The sequence below is a fragment of the Vidua chalybeata genome, chromosome 6, assembly GCF_026979565.1.
Source record: "Vidua chalybeata isolate OUT-0048 chromosome 6, bVidCha1 merged haplotype, whole genome shotgun sequence".
Lineage (NCBI taxonomy): Eukaryota > Metazoa > Chordata > Aves > Passeriformes > Viduidae > Vidua > Vidua chalybeata.
Genome location: NC_071535.1, coordinates 34,056,794 through 34,074,969, shown reverse-complemented (window position 1 = coordinate 34,074,969; position 18,176 = coordinate 34,056,794). Strand labels below are relative to the sequence as shown.

Here is an 18,176-nt window from a genome sequence, read left to right as displayed (position 1 = left end):
AAGCTAGGTTTCATACTTTCAGCTTTAATCAGTAAAACAGCACATTTACAGAGGACCATATGCACAAAATGTTCCAGAATGCCTTCCAAAAATAATAAGTCCTAAAAAAGAAAACTCACAGTAAACTGGAATGGCTTCAGGGAAGGAGAATAAAGAAAAGCCGTGCAAAGGCAGAACTTCTTGTAACCACATCCAAGCTTGAAATGTTACTTTCAGTAACAGGGTTGACAAAGAAGCACTGAATTGGTAAAGTCACTTGTATAACCAGGATGCTATTCTCATTTATGCAGCTATCTTAATCTGTTTCAGAGAATGAAAGACCATGTACCATAAAGGCTTATTTTATAATCCCTCACTACTAGAACATGCCTCTCCCTGTCCTTACCATTTCTTGTGTTTTCATTCCAACTAATGTGGCTAAAAGCTATACATGCAGCTGCAATACCACCAGGTTGCACAGCCACTTGAGAGGACATCCATTTGGAAGTATTTTTCCTATCAAAGTCCTCTAAATATAAACTTCAGTGAAGCAGTCTGACATTTAAGTAAGGAACTATACTAGGGGATGAAGGAATTCTTACATTTATTCCTAAAAGCACAGGTGTGAGACACAACTCAAGTTTAAAATTATTACATTTCCCAGATATAAAAACATCCACTATAGAGAAGTATCACCAACTTTCAAGGAATGGTGACAAATATTGTACAGTGCTCGTTATTTTATTCCACCTTATAAAGAAGGCTCTCAGCAAGAGACATGTTGTTGTATCAGAACATTCCAGACTAACAAATCCTTAATGTTTCAATGTCTGTCAGCACATAGATCTTTTCAGAGATAAACACACACACATAAAAACTCTGAAAAATAAGACTGTCCCTTAAGTCTTCTGAAAACTTAATCTTCCAACAAGACAGATCACTGACCAAACCAAAAAAGTTTTAAATTCTGGTTTTGCCCTTAAGACTGCATTTGGGATTCTAACACAGAAGAGAATGACTTCAATAGATCTGAATAAGGCAGGCCTTCAAAAGGTCTCAGGACTATGGCTCGGTTTTGCATCCATTAGACAACTATTTCCCTTTACTTTGGTTTTGTAGCAGCTGCAAAGTTGCTAGATGTTTCTTACTGCTTTTCCTCCTTGGGATGCACTGTGCTAACAGCACAGATGCACATGTATTGCCACAAACCCCTCACTGTGGCAGACATCCATCCCAGTGGCACTAGGCAGATTTTATTCCACAGTGCCACAGCACTCTTGCCAGTGGACAATGAAAAAAGAAAAAAATTTTGCATCCGCATTCAATCCCCTCATAATTAAGACCAGAGGACAATTAGCACACTGCCTGCACACAGACCCACTGCCGGTTGAAAATGACTGCTCTCCAGATGGCTTTTAAGAACATAAAGGTCCAATCCACAAACATAAGAAATAAGCTAATTTCATGTCACATCTCTTGGACCCTTAATAAATTTATCCAGATGTAGTTTACTAATTGGTGAGGTATTGAATTTTCTATTGCATTGCATGGCTGTTTATGGAACTGGACTGAAGTTAGCTCTGGGCAGGCTATGAACTTCCAGGAATCAGTAAGAAGAACTCATATTGAAATCATTCCCCTAAATCATGGCTCCAGTATCATGGTTTCAATGCAGATTAAAAGCCAGAAAGCTGGGTGAGAGTGCTCCAAAATAGCCAAAGGTAACAAAGGCTTGTTAGAGGCAGGCAAATGAAATCAAAGCCAAAAGAAAGGGGAAAGTTAAACAAGGCAGAACAGCAAGAGTCAGCAAAACACTCAGCAGTAAATCTTACAGTTTTGTGAAGGGCTATGAAGTGGTGCTGCACACAAACAAGAATCACACACATGCCCGTGCCAGGTCAGGAGATTCACCCAGAAGTCAGAGCATACAGGTTATTTTATCTTCTACATCACAGTTTGGCTAGACCACCTAGGACTCCAAAAGCACAGCTAGGCTTTGTCCAGTCTACCTCAAAACTCTAGGGAAAACCCAAGATCATATTCCCTCCTGATACTCAAAATGTGTGAAGACAAACTCTGGATAAAGCCACAGGCAACACCTTTTCACCAGAGACCAGAACGTAGAGGTAAAGCATCCTGCTACTGACCTGAGCACTTGCTTCCCTGCCTTTCCCCTTCAGCCAAGCACAACACTCTCAGGTGCTGCCCACCTCCTGGTTCCAGTCATAGTCCTCCACACCTGAATGGGCCAGCTACCAGGCAACCATCCATGAAACACAAGCAAGAAGACAGATTATGGAGTCTTTTGGATTTCTCCTTTTTTTTTAATTTGTCCAGCATACTTGTAGCATTCAAGTGTCAACAGGCTGGGCACATGAACAGTACCACACATGCTGTCCCAGTCCCCTCCATGCCTTGCTCCTCTTGCAGACACAGAGCTGCAAAGTGGAAGATCCTTCCCCATTCCCTCTAAAAAGTGCATTTTAGAGCAGGCATATTTAACTCTCTACTATCTGAAGGTAAGTATGTCAAGTCACTAGCAGCTAAGTGAACAGTACATCCACTTGGGAAACAGGTCACTCCCTGTTTTGCTTGGGGTTTTGAGGTGTCTCCAAGTGCCCTGCACGAGTACACTGAAGCCATGAAACTATTTGCCAAGAAAAAACATTCTAGTGAATGTGACCAGTGACCTCTACCCAGCCTCATGGGAAAAGCTCAGCAACTCCAGTTTCAACTGCCTTTAAAGGAAGACTGATTCTATTATTATTTTTTTCCAGACATTTTGCAAATAAATATGAAGGTCCTGTCACAGTCAGTAATCCTCAAGCAATTTCCTGTCTCTGGAAACAAAGTTCCCTCAGACTGAATTGATTAAATAAAGGTTATTAGAATTAGTATAAAGCAAGCTTGTTTAAAAGTCCTGCTCTTCATGTTTTTACCTGTAACACAGTGCTCCAAGCAGCAAGACAAAGAGATCAGCTACAAGAGCTTACAGCATAACAAAATTAATATGCAAGACCCACCAAAGAGTGAGAAGGTGACTTAAAATTACTTTTAACAGCAGAAGATTTTCATGTTCATTTAATCTATTTGGATATGAGTTCCTTGAAAGGCATGCACCTTTATATACTGTACTCTTAAGACTGGATTTGTTTTCCACATTTTGTAAATCTAATATGCAATTTAGTCTTTTGAGAGTCAGCAGTTGTCATAACCAAAATTGTTTTCCCTTTGCCTCCGCAGTTTAAGGATTTGCTGCAAAACAGCTGGTTAAATCCATTAACACCATCTTTTAGTGTTACAAATTTCCTTTTCCTCTAAAGCCAAACATTCTAAATAAAACCCATACAGAGATAAGTGTTAGTTTCTACAAATGCTACATGTATTTAGAGGAATGCAAACAGCTTGACATCAGGATCAGAAACTTGCTCAAAAATTCTCTGGCATCTCTTGAACACACAAGAGGAAGTAACAGGACACTGGTGCAACAGTTTAAAAGAAACAGAGCAACCATTTAAATTAAGGCAGGCTTTACAAATAAAAAACACTGAATCTTGCAGAAAGTGCTAAACATCAACATCAGACTGGCAATGGTCTCAAATGCACAGGTTAACTGAGCTTCTTGTTCTTATCCATAAGAAAAAAATACATTATGCAGAGTTTTCAGAAAGGGTCCCTGCATGGGAATTGACAAAAAATGGATGGGAGGGTTGGTGGTTTTTTAATTACCTCATTTCTCTTCACTAAATGCAGAGTAACAGCTGTTAAAAAAAGACAACAAAACACGAAATGTCATCTGTAGCTCCACCTATAAGCTTCAGAGAGAGACTGCATTGTGTGAATGTCACAGCAGCTATATCCAGAGGAGTTGGTGGTCTGTCACTTGCAACTATCTGGATTTCCACTGGCATCTTACAAAAAGCCACTTGCAAGCTTCATTTTGTGAAAAGACTAGTCTCTGCATGTTTTATACACATTCTAACTCACCTAGAGCTGCTTTTCTAGGTAAGTCAAACATAGCATTTAACAGGTGTAAGAGTTGGCTCTGGATAACAAAGGATCTCCATTGTCTCCTTTTGCACGTCAGGCTCTGCTCTCCTCATAAAGCAGAATCACCCTTTCACATACAGAGGGAAGTGGGGGGGAGGACAAAGACAAGCCTGCATTGTGGAAAATAAATAGCTCCACTAAGGCTCCACAGGACACTACAAGGCACATTTTGAGGAAACCACCCTTCTTACAGCATACTACAGAGCACAATAGTTGTCAGAAGCCTTTTCTCCAACACTCACATGCCCTTTCCTGGTCTCTAGCAACACTGCCACAGCCTCCACCTGCAAGTCCTGCTCCTCAGAAGCACTTGAGTGTAGCTTCTGGAAATTACTGCAGAGACTGCTTCATACCACCCTTGAAAATGAAAAGAAATCCAAATGAAACACTACTGTGAGCACTTTTGAAAGGTAAGAACATATGCTGGTAAGGACAGAACTCAACAATGTAATTCTGAGGGACCAAGGTTAAGTTTCATCATCTCTGCCAAGAACAGCCATGCTTTATTTACATCAAAGGCATCAATAGTCTTTACAAGCTCCTTGCAGACAAATCAAATCTGAAAAAGTTTATTATATTTAGGCTACATTTGCTACAAAATAAGTGAAATTGGGCAGGAGTTTAAGTTCTTTGAAGAAGCAGTCCTACTGATAAATTTTTATTTCTGACCAAGGAAAACTGTTGAGTTTTGTCACCAACAGCAAGTTTCACTCTCAGAAATTGTGACATAAATGGTTACTCTTCCCCAAAGGCAAAGGCTCTCAGGAGGGAGGCCTTGTAGAATTTACAGGTACAACCTCAACACTACCATCATCAAGGGAACACTATTCCTTGAAAACACTGAAAGTACTCCCACCAGCAAGGAGAAATGCAGAGCAGGTGATTGTCTGCAACATCAGTAGTTCCAAGATGCCTGACCCAAAATTTTTGCTTGCTTTTTTTTTTCTGGGGAAATAATCTTTACTTCCTAAGTGCAGGAAGGACTCCTGATCTGATGGGAATGAAGAAATGAAGAAAGAATTGGCCTTGTTAGAGCTATGTCATCTCAGAGCATAGTAATGCTCAACACTCACTGCACATTCCTGAGAATGGGCTACAGAGCTCACCTGCAAACCAGTCAAGAGATGAGAACATGCAGAGGGATCCCGGTTCCCTTCTACAAGCGTTCACCCAAAATGCAAAGGGTTTGAGTTAAGACCAATGATAGTAATGTGAAAGACATTACAACAAAAGAAAGACGAACAATCTATAGTGAGACTCTGACTTCACAGATGACTAAAAAAAAAAAAAGCTGACGAGGAGATTGAAACAGAGGACATGCACATTACTGGCTTAATGTCATCAATCCTGGGAAGGTCTGGTTTATGACATTAGTTGAAGTTCAGAGTTGAAACTATTTTTTAGATATTAACATTAACCAAAGGTCTGCAAACATCTTCATTTCAAGATGAAAAAAGGAATCCTTGGCTTCTTCAGTCAAGAAAATTATTAACTCCCCATTTATGAGACAGAATTTTTTTCCTGCACTACTGTAAGTCAAGAAAAAGTATGAGGGGGGAAAGGGTATCAGAAATGAAAGTCTTAAAGAACTTCAGAGAGGTGATTAACATAATCAACACTTCTTTTTAAAACCACGCCTGAAGTGTAGGTGGCTTTGCATAGGTGACTTGTGTAAGAAATCATTTACCAAGTCAAATCAGAGCTCTGGAAACCTTCTGGAAAGGTGCTGGCTTACCATCAGCTGAATAATCCAATTATGTTGACTTGAGAAATGTCAGGCCTATCCCCAGCAATGCCTGGCTAAATCCCCTCACCTACAATAGTCAGTAGACTTTAGGCAAGCCTGCTATTTCACCAGAATGAAGCTGGAGAAGACTAGTCTTTAAATAGCATAAACGTGGGCAATAAAGGCTGCAGCTACCACAGGTCCCTTTGGTCTGTTTTTATACAGTTGAATGCTGAGACACATTTTCTGAAATAAATGACAGCCACATGCTTCCTTACAGCAGGCTCTCCTTGCCTTACATGGAAAACATTTCTTGTAAGACACACAGGAAGCAAAGGTTAGATCAGATTTTAGTTGTGGGAACTTTTCATGCTGTGCAATAAAAAGCCCACTGATCTCATGCTGCTTCCCCCTCTGCTGCATGCTCCTCCCCCTCATACAATGAAAGCCTCTTGGCTGAAACGTCATTTCCCATCCCTTCCCTTTAGCACATGCTTTTTAACATCCTTTTTTCCTACAAAACAGCTAGCTGTTGTGACTCGCTGCAGAAGACCCTGCAAAGGAAGAGCTGCAGACAGGAAGCCTGGGGCACATGCCAAAGGATAAACTTCAGCTTTCAGACAGGTATGTGACTAGGCAAAAAAAGCCCTACAAAAGCACTTCTTGCCTCATTAACACTTGCAGGTCAAAGAAAAGCAGAAATCGGAGCCTACAAATCAGACCATGCTGTGCTAGGTGCTGTATAAACACAGAGAGGAAAAAAAAAAAAAAAAACAAACAAAAAAAACCCAAAACCACTGGATATCACGTGGAGAGAAACCACCTCTTTAATCTGAGCGATCACTGGTCCCAGAGATCTTACTTTCACAGCAGGTTCTTGCTATATCACACCCAAAGAAATACAGAGCTCTTTGGTCTACTGCAAACATGCAATAAAATCTGCACCACGCCTGTTCTTAATGCTTTCTTTGTTCACTACAGTTCATTACTCAGTACAGTTCAGAAGATTGAAAAGGAAATTAAAAGGTCACTCAGATACATGAGCTATTTCTGTCCCAAATATGCCAATAATTTGACTCAGTAGCAAGAATCAAAGAGCAAAACTTCTTGAAAACATGATTTCCCTCAAGTTCTTGTCTGTAAATATTTAAACCCCTTTATATTTTTGTAGCTACAGTCACTGACATGAGCTTGATATTTATTGATTTATAAAATTACATTGATAAAAGCACTAAAAACTAAAACTTTCTTTGCCAATGGCTACCCTCTTCAATTTCCAGCTCTTTTCCTTCATTTTCAAGTCTTAACACTGCCTCACCTCTGTTTCATTTCTTTCCTTCCTTTCTAAGATTTTTACCACACCTCCTTACCCTCTTGGCACACATTCGAGCTCAGGCTTGGCACGCCAGAAAGAGCCTTCCCTCTCCCACAGTTCCTTGTGTGATTTCCTCAGCTGAACTCATTAACAATGTCTCCAGGACTTCCCATGGTTGAAAAAAAAAATCGCCCTCGGGCAGACAGGAATGAGTTTGCAAGGTTTTGAGGGCAGTTACTTTGTGCATTTCGCCAAGGTCCTGTGCGGCTGCAGCAGTAGGAGCAATGCAGGGAGGCCTGTGCGGGCGCACCAGCCCTGAGCAGGCCCGCACCCCGCAGAGCTCAGCGCACAGGGGAGCTGCGCGCACACACTGGAGGCCACGTTCCTTCGTGCAAGGGATTATCACCACCCTGTAGATACCTGCAAAAGGCTTCCCTAAACGACCACAAATGGGAACAAAGGAATCTCCTGCTCCAGGAAAAAGAGCAAACTCTCCTCTCCCATGCCAGATGAGCTTTCAGAAAGTTTGCAGGTTTTGTGGTGGGGAGAGCTGTTGGGGGGCAGGAGTGGAGGAGAGATGGGAATGGGGTGTAGGGGTTTTATTTTGTTATCTTTTTTTAACTGTTCCCAGTTTAGCCATGCCTCCTTAAGAGGAAGAACCTATACAAGCATAAAGCATACACCCCCTCCTTGGCTGAGATCATGAGCTGCTACTGAACATAGCTTTCAGAGATTGATAATAGGCCAAAGCATTCCTGCAGCACGGAACATGAGGTGCTACTATGGCAGTGCAGGGTAAATTACTGAGAGCAATGGGGCAGAGAAACACAGATTTGCTACAAAAGATCTCCAGCCATTTTGAACACCGATCTTGTCCATCAGAGTTTAAACAACCTTTTTTTTGTTGTTGTTTTTGCTTAAACTGTGTACATTGTGGCAGCATTTCAAGGACTGTAGTAACTCTGTAAATACAAATGAGATTATTACAAAGAAATCTGTCTCTTCTCAATGTCTTAGAATTTATCTAGCCTTTCCTTGCATTTTATCCCCCAGAGCAGCTGTTCCTCTTTTGATTATGGACAAAGATGAAAACACTGCTTCATGGCATCCTTGTAACTGGGCCTAGTGGGATTCTCAGGGAACATGAGCCTGCTCCCAAACACAGCAATCAGGAGGTTTCACTCTTGTGGTTTTGTCTTCTAGTAAGAGCAGTATTAAAATTTTAGAGCCATCTATCATAACTGAACAACTTTATCATTAATCCCACCATCATCAAACAGACTCTCCCTTAGACAAAGCACTCTAGGTTTCAGTCTCCTTCACAAGCAGATGCTTAAAAGAGTTCAGTCTGTTGACTGCCTCTGCTAAGGGGCCACACCAGGTCTGGAACTACCTGCAAGTGACAGTATTCTGCAGTTAAAGCTTCCTACAAGACCACCTTGTCTCACTGAATGTGAGAACTACAAGCTCTCACATGCTAAGCAGAATGCATAAACCATCACAGGTAACTTACAGCACCAAATAGAAAACAACGGGCCCAAAAGCACCCAGACACAAGTTTTCCAGAAAGGATATTGGTTTCTGAACACAGACAGGATGAGCAGTTCCTTACCACGTTTCTTCAGTGCATGATCTGAGGCAAACCCCTTGGGCCCTGAGGTAAGCACTTCCCCACTTCTGTTTCTTTCATCAGAAAGACAGAATCTGTCCTCTAGAGACTCATGTTTTCCCCAAAGGGGAATCACCCCATGTCACTACCACAGACCTTCCAAAGTAAAGCAAGAGATAAAGTATCAACACACTGGTCACAAGTGAATGTTGTGTATAGTACTACATACCCCATGCAAACAAAAGACACCACAAAGAACATCTCTTTAGGGGTGCAGTCGTCAAGCTCCTGCATCCAGGCTGCCAAATGCCATGGTGGGGTGGAACATGCTCTTAAGTTGAAGAATGAAGTGCAAAGGTTGTAAGTAACAGTAAAACAGAAGGAGGACTATTGAGCTGAGCATAGTGAACCATGGTTTTTACTACTTATACACATACACACATCAGATCCACTACCCAAGCAACATTTCATTCACCCCGTCTTATCTCTAAATGAACATTTAGAAAATCAGGGCAATAACCTGATACACTCAAGATGAGCATTATCACAGCCCACTGCAGACAGGACAGATAGAAAACAAAGAGAATTTGTGTACCAAAGCAAAACACAGCAGAAGAAGAACATCTGCTACTTTTACCAGGAATACCATATGGCCAATATCTGAGGTAAGGAGAATGAGTTCATTCATATTTAAAAGCAAAAGTAATAGGTCATTCCTTCCAAGTTAAGAGGAAAAATGCCTGCTCCCTTTTCCCTGTTACAGACACAGCATTCCCAGTCCAGATATGGCCTTCCAAGGAACTGGTACTGTCAGTATTCTGGCCCAGACAGTCAAGCTCAGGGCTTTCTATGTCAAGATGTCAAAAAGAGGATAAGAATGTTCATGTAGGAGTTTTGCTTAGTCCTAACATAAGTCTGGTTTATCCACAGCCAAGTCAGAGCTGCAACACTGAAAGACCAGTTTTGTCATCAGCAGATTACAGTTAACACTCTGGAGCTCTGCAGCATCTGGCAGCAGTAAGCCTGGTTAGCACAGTACATCTCAACCACTATGGCAAAGCAATCTTCAGTTCCTGAAAGAACTACTCAGAATTGCAACCAACACAGTTGGTTCCAATCAGAGCACCCAGAAACATGTCTTTCTTCAAACAACGTGAGGGCAGGAGCATGGCAGCAGTATTTCTAACATCTTGCAGAACACTTGCCTGCCGGCTGAGAAAGCTTCTATTTCTGCAGTGCTACACACACAGGGATCTGCCATGCAGCAAAGTTACAAGGCAAGAGGGACAATCTTAATGCATTCTCATTGTCTCATCAAAAAACCCAAACCAGATCAATAAGGTCTTTTTCTATTTGAACCCCACTGTTAGTGGGTACCATTTAGCTGTGGAAGCAGATAAGACTCCTGACACTAGCAAAGGCCCTCAACAGCTGCCAAGATAGAGCACACAAGTTAATTCACCTTTGTAAGAATCCCTCCTTCCCAACAAGATCTTGCCATATTTGCTGGTTCTTCATTCTTCCCAAGCCTGAATCCACACTTGCTCTCTGGAATTCAAGTGTTCATTCTGTCAATTGAGTTTTTGTTACCAGAGACAGATAGCAAAAAGGATTAGAAGGACTTTGCCACAGTGCTGAGCAGTCTAAGCCACAAAGAGAACACAGTATAAAAGTCTAGTCTGACAATCAAGTGCCAGGAGTAAATAAAATGAAAAAATGACAGGCCAGATTAACTAGTTCCAGCATTACTTTCCAGATCCATTCATTTCACATGTCCCAGCCTCCCCTCTCCACCTCTTTAAAAAACTCTGGGGTATATTATTGCCGTGACCCATACATCTCACTTTGTATTTGCTCTCTGCCTATGGAAGGGAATTCAGGAAGGAAGCCAGAGATGAACATTCTTATATGCAGAGTAATCCTTAAGTGTCTCCAGCAGAGCCAAGCATTTGTTTACAGGAAGACAAAAAGGCAGTGTCCCAGGTACCTGGTGTACAGCTCTTATGTGGGGTTCAAGTCCACTGCTGAGGCAGCAAGGCTTCTTCAGCCTCCTCCCAAGCAGTAGGTGGAAAAAGCAATGCAGCACAGAAGAGACCCAGACAAGCAAGCGTCTGGCTTAACAGCCCCACAGGCAGAAAGTGCTAGAGGCAAAAAGAGATGACATATCAGAATTTTAGCTACTGCTAGGCTAAGTACTTCCTGAGACAGTTGTCTAGAAGTCTCATCTTAGGACCAGGAGTTTTATCTTTTAAGCTTATGAAAGTCAGCTTTTGATGATGAATTTGTAGAACAAAGTGTCATTTTCTTACATGTTTTGCCTTCATCATTTACTGATGATCCTACTATAAAAGGATACATTTCACACCAAAGTGCAGCAAAAAACAGTGCACTCGTGTGGTGTAGAAACCTATGGAAGCTGAAAGGTGGATGCAGGCTTCTGAATCTAAAGCCTTCTGCATCTCAGGCTTCTGCACATGGTTTATGTTATTGTTATGTAAGTTTTTCTATGTCACCAGAAGTAACTCATAATCGATTAGTCTCAAGATCTCTAGTCTCCATTTCTTCCATGTGAGAAGGAAGACCTACTGCCTATAAAAGCATCTCAAATGCATTTTCAGACACAGGGCAATCCATAGTCTGGGAAATCAGAAATGTTGTAGCACAGTTTTAGCAAATCAGAAAGGCTGTAGCAAGCCAAAGGCTACAGGGAGAGATTAAATATGGACTTCCATAACAAATACTCCTAGGCTTTTTTTTTTTTTTTGTCTAGTATCATTCACTCTGCTTGTGGCTAACAGCAGCCAAACCATAGCAGACTTGCTAGAGTTTCCAGAAAAGGCAGATTTGGTGGAGATAACTAAAATCCATTGTTTTCGTGTGTGAATCTTGGGATAGCTTGTCTATTTAGGATCATCTGAAACCAGAGCTGGACAGTGATCCCTTTGCATGTGGAAGCCTAAGAAGAAAAGGTCAGAGCAGAGCAGCAGTTGTGTGTGTCACCTCAGCAGAAGCACACAGTACTGCAGAAAATGACAGTGGCTGAAGTTACTCTGCATGTGGCATCTGCCCTCTGCCAAGAATAAGGAGGTCAAGGTGACAAGGCCAATATATCACAGGAGAGACAAAAGACTTTTACACTGTCTTTTCCCAAGTCTGCCCTCAGTTCTGTAATGCCAACATTAAACTCCTTTACAAGAGCCATGATTACTTCTACCTTATAAGCCAAGGTTTGCCTCAAAAGTCTCACTTTGATCTGTGTATTTGTCACCTACCCAATAATTAAAGGATTTTTTTTCCCCTGCAAATTAAAAGAAGCTTCAGGTATAAGCAATGCTACCCAGCTGCTCTGCCAAGGTCTGAACTTTAGATACAGGACAGCTTGGTTGCTTATCACCTCATTGCACAGAGAAGAAAAGCAGCAGCATAGCCAAGCCTTCAAATTTCGAAAGACCAGATGTTTTCTGTGGGATATCAAAATAACCACACCTTTGTCAATGAGCACACTATGATCTGAAAAGTAAAGTAAAATTTCACCCTCTAAAATTTTTCATAATCTTACATGAACAAATACAGAGAAATTTCTGCAAAGATAGCAATTTCCAGTTGACCAAGTCCCTTTACATAGTCTGATCATGAGGCATTAAGAAACCCCAGAGCAACGGGATTTTTATTTTTGGAACACCAAAGTATTTCAGCTTTCCTGCCCAGTGAAGTCTGGTGAGGAAGCTCTCCTGTTTGATGCAAAAGGAGGTAAGGTCTAGGTCAGAGCTACTTCAGAAAGAAATCAGAAGCAGCACCTAAACGCTTTTCCTCCCTGCGGCTGCCCATGCCCTGCACGCCTACAAGGTCACCTCCTTCCCATGCGCCAGGTGTGGCTGGCACAACCCTACACCAGCAGCTGAAAGCCTGGCAACCTTACAGTCTTACACACTGGGAAAACCACAACATAATGAAGTCACACACAGGCATGCAGCAGTACAAGGCATGCAGCAGCCACATGTTACACCCTATTACACTGGAAACAGCCATTAAGTGTGGAAACATAATTTTTACTCAATGAGCTTTTGCTTATGTACTTCAGCTATTTTAGCTCTTCTTCCAGAAGACATCAAATAAGCCCATCCTTTACTACAGAGTTACCTATAGAACACAGACAAGTTACCCAAGTGCAAGACTCACCACAGCAATGTCTTCATCATTGGAAGGCCACGGAGAATGAATGGGACTTAAGCTTTTAATACCAATAAAAAGCAAACTGGATTAAATTTACCTAAAACTTATTTTGCCAAACATAGCCTAAAGGCAAAAATCTACATTCAAATTATAATTCTTCCTCACAGGAAGCTAATGAACATCATTGCATTCCAAGAACTAGGTCCTGGTCACAAGGAGACTGGTAGATTGTTGCAAGGTTTGTCTTCGCAAATGTACTCATATCACCAACATCTTAAGAGTAAGGCGACATAAAAGAAACAGGCTATTTCAGTTTTATTTAGTTACATTTTTACGTGCCTTGTTTTCTCCCTTACCTTCCTCCATTGCATGTTACTGGCCTTTGACTGGGGTTTGTGCTCTCACTTGGGAGCACTGCTTAGCACACTGTAGATTACACCTTGATCACAGACAGATATATACTGAGGAAACTGATCTACCCTCAAAAATTGCACACATAGAGGTGTGCAAAAATCCACAAGTGATCAAAACAAGCTCATCTAATTATCTGTGCCATTTCCTGCAGATGCTTTGAAAGGCAGGAAGCTCACAGAGAAGCCAGGCAGCAGCTACACAACATTCGTAGCACTATACAAAGCTTACATTAATACTGCCTATACTAATCAACTCTCCTAACCTCATGGGTATTTTTCCTGAGACACTAATAGAACCTTAGCCCAGAGCTATCAGTCTCTGTTCTCACAAGCAGTGCAAGTCAAATACCTTTCTCAGTATCCAATTCCTGGCTAGCAGGCACAGCATCACACTCCTCAAGGCATTGCACACACTCTGAGTGCAACATTCTTGTTTTACTTCCCTTGGCCAAAAGGGGAGAGGATCTCTGCAATAGTCTTTCCAACATCGGGTGAGGGTATAACAACAATCACCTTCATGGTGCAACTCTGAATTAACTCTACTAAACTCATGGGATAATCTCAGTATACTAAAGTATTAAACCAGCTTCAAAAAGCCTCCTTCAAATATTTCATTGTTCTCCTGAACCTCACCTACGCTCAATTTTTTTTTTCAATTTGAAGAACAGGCTGCCTTCTACACTTAGAGGCAATTCTACCATCATCATATATAACATTTTTGGCTCCATAGCCAAGAACAAGAAGTAGTCAATGACAAAAAAGACTAAAGTAATGGTGAGTCCTAGAGGAAAAAACATGTACATAAAATGTACTGATTTTACATTTAATACTGATCTTTGTGGCATGAAAGACAAAAAAAAAAAAAAAAACAAAAAAACCTCTGTTAATGTATCCATCCTATAAAATTCACCACTTATGGCAATTAAACAAATGGAACAGTCCATGTGAGATGCTGAAAGGGAAGAAAGTGTTGCCTTTACCTTCTCTGAGCACCTTGACAGTGCCTAGCCGTATCTTCACAGAGTTTAGGATATAGATAAGCCCTTGTTAAGACACAGCACTGTGTTTTCCCTCAACAGTACTACTTTAAGGAGAAAGAGGGTGCAAAATTTCCCTATGTACTGAGAGCCTGTTAAACAAATGGTATAAAAACCTCCAAAATCAATGTTGGCATAAAACCTGAAAATCAATGTATGCTTGACACAGAAGGAATCAGTAATGCAGCAATTAAATGCACAACACAAGAGGGCTATAAAACACCAGCTTGCTTTAGCAAGTATGGTTGCTTGACACCAAGTACAAGACAATAAAAATAAATCTTATCACATATCTCAAATTCAGAAAGGCTTGTCTGGAACAATGCCTGGAAAGCCTGCAGCATGCACATCACTCTGTAAGATGCCCAGCTGGAGGTGGTGGAAAACACTGGGCACAGGTACCCATGTCAGCCAAGATAACAAAGATCAACTTACTTTGTTTCAAATCACAAAAGATGAGCAGGATGTTGAAAATAACAAATAACTAAGTACAGGGAACTCATTTGCAGGAAATACCCTGCATATGCAAATCAAGGGTAAAGAAAAAATAAAACCAACACCACGTACATCTTCCAGGTTTTATTTTCAGGTTGTAAAAGCTATCACTCTGCAAATTAGCATTTCCTGGGATTTAACAGTTATTGGGTTAATAGCACTAGGCAAAGGCAGTTACACCTAGCCCACATAAAACGTACCTCATCTGGTAGTGATGTCTTTTCAGGATATTGTCAGCAGAATCAACCTTAAAAACAACACTGTTTAGAAGTGCTGATAAACCCCTCCCCACAGCTAATGTTTCCATGCAGGCTTCCATCAAGGAGCCAGGCTGGATTACTTTGAAATGTACACCCTGCATCTGTGCATAGTCACTGGCAGCAAGTCAGTCACCTCATTTAAGCATCTTCTGATGGAGCCTTTCTCCTTCTGACCCATTACCTTTTCACACACGTTTTTGGGCTCAGCTTATCAGATATTCCATGTCTACACAGGCAAAAATTGCACAGTTTGCTAAGAAATCAGATTTTTATATCATCACTGCAGGACTTCTCCAATTCTGCCTTAAGGAAAATCACTCCACCAAAATAAAACATGAGAGCAGTGTACCAATATAGCTCACGCTAGCTGTGCACACATACACAGTCCCTGTCTTGTAGAGGAGATCTTTAACTTGTCTAAATCCTTCCCATCCCTCTGTTCTGTACTGATACCAAAAAGGGCCTCAAACCACCCTGTGGAGGGAACAGCCTCTAGCAAAAGACTGCAGACTCCCTCACAAATCCACCAGAAGGCCAGCCCAGCCAGACCCAGGACAGATTATCCATGGAGGATTGCCACCATCAATCCTCAGAGAGCCCACTCTCACTAACAGCACTGCTATATTAGCAGACGTGCTTTTAGAAGCACAAGGATGAGCTTCTCATCAGCTTCTTACTGCCAAGGAAAGGCTAAAGAGGCTAACTCTGAACACTTCTTCCCTCTTCTTCTTGAATTGCATGACATTTTTTAACAGCTCTGTCTGATGCAAGCATTCCACATGAGACATAACCATATTTTCACCACCATCCTTTCCCCATTGTCACAAATAAGACGTGGTGAAGAGGCACTATAGTATGTGTTACATCACGGGCAGAGTCATATTTCACTATATACTTAGGTTTCAAACTTCTCTCTGATACTGTGCAGATTATGTTTAGGCTGAGAGGAGATTACTGGCATAAACCAAAACATTACCTAGGCTGCACACACATTCACTCTAGAAAACTTAAAGAGCTCTTTGGACTAGGGATCAGAAGTTAGTCTCTTAAGGAATCCTTAAAAGCATCTGAGAAACAACACTTGTTTACTTTGGCCAAGAAGAGACAGAATGAAAAATACCTTCTGAATTTCAGTTATATGTCCCAACATGTAGCAAAAGATGCCACTGCATTCAATCCAATGTGTCTTGCATCAACAGAGTTGGGTTTTCTTACTTAATGATTCAAAAAATAAACACACACATAGCCACCAAGATATCTATTAAACTGAAGTGTACAAGTACCACCCAGGAGCATCCAAAACATCTCGTAATATTTAAGTAAACATTCCTAATGAGGCCTTCCTAAAACTTGAAACTTTGCACTCAAGGTAGAAGTTACAGAAAACAAGGACATCAGGCAGGCACAGAAAAAAGAGAGGTAGCAAAGGAGCTTAATGCCTTACCAAAGCTAGAGGGTTCTGAGGGGAAGAGGGAGTAGTCAGAAGAATTATCCCTATCTTGATTAGCATCAGAACAAAGGCTCACGTTAGTTTGACTGCAGTAGGACTCCCCTAGAGCCTGGATAATAACCTTCTTGAAAGCATTAAAGGGATTTCCTCCCCACTTCACCCCCTGCAAGCTACACCCCTTGTCTAAAGTGGGATAAAAGGATGAGATCCAAATAACAGCTTTATGTTTAATTCTCTGAAAGTCATATCTGGGTAGCTTTTCACAACTAAAACATCAAATATACAATACACAAGTAAGATCCTTTTGTGCTAAGTTTCCTTCTGTGATAAGTTTTATCTGGGAGCAGGTAGGGGAAAAACCAAATCAAAACCAAACCTATTTTTTGTTCAAGAGAAAAGGTCAGATAGTACAGGTGACTTATCATGCATGCTTAACTCTGGAAGGCAGGAAGGACTTCAGTAGTTTCTTCAGCAAAACCAGGGAGCGGTAAGGGAGTGAAAAATACAAGTTAAAAGAAACACAGCTTGTGGTATCTGAACACCACAAAAACCAGGTTAACAGGAGTCAAGAAAAATGCTAAGGTGTGGCTATAAATCAGTCAGAACCTAAGAACATTTTAGAATACTTCCTGTTTCAAAAGCTCAAGATGCTAACACAAGTGGCTGTCTCACTGCAGGATGAGAACATGGAAAGCAGCACATTCTGCCTTCAGTTTACAGAAGAGTCATGGCATTTGGACAAAATGCGGGTTTTAAAAGAAAAAACTCAGGAAAAACAAAGTAATAGCATCAGCTTTCTCTTACCTGGTATTGACCCAGGCTGGCATACAACGGGTTGTCAAGTTAGCAAGATTAAACTGATGATTCAGTGATGATAGGTTGATTCACACACCTGGAACCGCACAAAAAAAAGTAGGTATTAGCCCTGTAAGCACTAAGAATGGCAGTCTGTCACATAAAAGAGCAGGAGGCTTGAGGGGTAGAAGTAGTTTTATTATGTTTTTAGGACACAGGCACACAGATATGTTTCAAGTACAGATGTTACTCACAAAATTCAGATCTGGATCTGAGATATACTGCACAAGTTACTCAAAATCAAAGAATATGCAAACTATCCTCACACATTCCATTTAAAAATCTCAAGGATAAGAAGAGAAGAGTTTCAAGTATAGCAGAATGTTACCAAAACCATTTTTCAGCAGCACTCATACTTGCTTGATGGGTTTTTTTTCAGCGGGACAGAAACTTCCCAAAAGTTACCCAAAATACACATATTAAAACTGCATCAAGTCCAGCCATCAGATACACACATGCGCTTTCAGTGATTGCAGATACTGCATACTTCCCAGATAAGCATAACAGAAATTAATTTCTACAGTGCCAAAATTCACAGGTATGTTTCACTGTCTCATCACTGTATACAGCCTTTTTATTCAGCATTACTACAAAAAATTCCAATGCTTAAAAAGATGGTTATTAATAAGACAACCTTCTCCACTTTGGGAAGCACAACAACAGAGAACTGGGAAAACTGGTCATCCAAGTGAGAGCAAAAGCTATGCAGCTGAAAGGAATTTTTGTCTAGCCTGCTTAAAGATCTCCTTTGCTGCTAAACATTTCATTGTCACATTTAAATGTCAGCTTTTTAAGTCGCAGAAGTGTGCAAGTC

At 41.1% G+C, this 18,176-nt stretch overlaps 1 protein-coding gene across 6 annotated transcripts in view; it reads right to left on the bottom strand.

Moving 5' to 3' along the window:
• SUSD6 (sushi domain containing 6) overlaps positions 1–18,176 on the bottom strand; it is a 78,539-nt gene that overhangs the window by 54,074 nt on the left and 6,289 nt on the right. For 4 of the 6 annotated variants that reach the window (XM_053944847.1, XM_053944844.1, XM_053944850.1 and 1 more), the window contains exon 2: positions 17,312–17,399. The gene's annotated coding sequence lies outside the window, so the exon portion shown is untranslated. Of the gene's footprint in view, positions 1–4,271; positions 4,355–10,141; positions 10,162–17,311; positions 17,400–18,176 lie in introns of those variants that run through there. The other 2 variants (XM_053944849.1, XM_053944848.1) reach the window with 2 other exon arrangements.